We start from the raw sequence: 2,401 nt of genomic DNA, 5'->3' as shown, positions 1-2,401 counted from the left end.
CAATTTTTTAAAATTTTTTCTTATGAAAGAACCAACTTTTTCATTGATTTCTTTTATATAGTTTTTCTGTTTTCCATTTTTTGATAGATATTTTATTTCCTTCCTTCAACTTGTTTTGGATTTAATTGGCTCTCTTCTTTTTCTAGTCCCTTAAGTTATATTTTGTGATCTTTCTTCTTTACTAATATAGGTTTTTAACACTATAAAATTTCCTCTGAATATTGTTTTAGCTATACCATAATTGTGTTTCCAATTTTAATCAATTCAGATTATTTCCCAATTTCCCTTGTGATTTCTTCTTTGACCCATGGGTTACTTAGATGATTTTCTTTTTTTTTTTCCACATTACATACAACTCTATTTTCATAACAACCGTGCATGCATCGTTACATCACAGTATTCATGTGACATGGCCTCTTAACCTAAATTTACAGTAAAAACATTTTCAGAAATAAGTACTTATGAAAATGACAAGCTAAAATAAGTTCTTAAGGGAAACAGCTCCAAAACCAGGACAGAAGGCTCCTCAGTTTTTCATCTTCTAGAAACAGTTTCACAAATCATTTAGGAAATCAGCCTAGAGGTAATCATAATAAACCACATTTCTCACCCATTCTTGAAGCCAATCTTTCTTGAGAATTGATCAAACAGCACCTGTTATTGAAGATAGTAATAAGGCCTGACCCTGATACTTAAGTTTTGATTCTCAATCAGTTTTGTGGCTTGCGGCTGTCAGGAGTTACTTCCTTCAGAATCTTCATCCATGAATTTAAGTGAGTAGTTTGTTTTTTTTTTTAATTAATTTTTTTATTTTTTATAAACATATATTTTTATCCCCAGGGGTACAGGTGTGTGAATCACCAGGTTTACACATTTCACAGCACTCACCAAAGCACATACCCTCCCCAATGTCCATAATCCCACCCCCTTCTCCCAAATCCCCTCCCCCCACCAACCCTCAGTTTGTTTTGTGAGATTAAGAGTCACTTATGGTTTGTCTCCTTCCCAATCTCATCTTGTTTCATTTATTCTTCTCCTACCCACTTAAGCCTCCATGTTGCATCACCACTTCCTCATATCAGGGAGATCATATGATAGTTGTCTTTCTCTGCTTGACTTATTTCGCTAAGCATGATACGCTCTAGTTCCATCCATGTTGTCGCAAATGGCAAGATTTCATTTCTTTTGATGGCTGCATAGTATTCCATTGTGTATATATACCACATCTTCTTGATCCATTCATCTGTTGATGGACATCTAGGTTCTTTCCATAGTTTGGCTAAGTGAGTACGTTTTAACATTATCTTCTCTTTCAGGCTCTGCAACCTTTTCAGGCAGAAAGCAGTTGTGAATATCCATCTCAGATGCATTCGCTGTAGCTTTTGTTTTTAAGAGATAGCAGTCTATTTTGACTTTAGAAAGGCAGAAATGACCTCTGAAGGCAGCCAGGGTGGTGTGGGTACACACAAATGGAATACAAATGAAATACAAATGGAAACCAAAGGGAATCCCATAGGAAGTACAGAATAAAAACTTGTTAAGGGCCACCTTTGAACAAAGTTTCAACGCCAGCTAGGAAGGGAGCTTCCCAAACCCGGTTATTTGTTACTCTGGAGAAGACCACAGCCCTAAGGGACCGTGAGAGTCCCATACTAGTTGCACAGATTCAGCGAGCACAGTGTGGCACTGTGCACATTGGCACACTGTGTACCTCTTGTGCTATAGGCAAAGACTGCCTTTCTGTGAGCCTGATGGCGATTCCTCACCCCCAAGGGCTGTAGGGCCAAGCAGTGAGAACCCACTCACCCACTGTGTGTCCCACTCCATAGAAGCTGTCCAAGAAATTTTTCCAGTTGCCTTCTTAGAGCCATCACAAAAGTCACCCCACTGCAGCTTTGCTTGGTGTGAGCAATGCCATCACAGGAGAGCTGCCATCTTCCTTCAGCCCATGCCTCCATTTCAAACACCTGGATGTGTTTCTTTTTTATTTTCCATAGGTTCCTATACTTCCAAAATTTCTTTCAGTTGTTAATTTTTTATTTAATATCACTGGTCCAGAAAATATACTTTGTACAATTTTTGTCAATTATGCCTTGACAAAGCTGGAAAAAAATTATAGGAAGGCATGACACAGTGACTAAAATATTCATAAAGAGATAAAATTACTTTCAAAGTTCAGTCAATTTATCCTGCTTTTGCTTTCTGCTGGGTCTCCAGATGTCTCCCCTGAGCATTCTCTAGGCTTCACATTGAGCCAGGGGCCAGTACAATAACTAGGCCTTTTCTCCTCTCTCCTAGGAATGTGCATAGCCTTTTATGAGCATGCATCCTCAAAACCACCAGGGATATGTGAGAGCTTATCAAGGCTCACGGTGGCTACCTCATTTACCCAGATCTCCCT

The 2,401-nt window shown here is 38.7% G+C and overlaps 1 pseudogene; it reads right to left on the bottom strand.

Moving 5' to 3' along the window:
- Positions 1-533: 533 nt before the first annotated feature.
- LOC123391871 lies at positions 534-1,908 on the bottom strand (annotated as a pseudogene).
- Between the last annotated feature and the right edge of the window lie 493 nt (positions 1,909-2,401).

The sequence above is a fragment of the Mustela putorius genome, unplaced genomic scaffold, assembly GCF_011764305.1.
Source record: "Mustela putorius furo isolate JIRA1106 unplaced genomic scaffold, ASM1176430v1.1 tig00000382_pilon_pilon_pilon, whole genome shotgun sequence".
Taxonomy (NCBI): Eukaryota; Metazoa; Chordata; class Mammalia; order Carnivora; family Mustelidae; genus Mustela; species Mustela putorius.
Note: the sequence above shows the minus strand (reverse complement) of the source record. Positions and strands in the feature narration are given on the sequence as shown.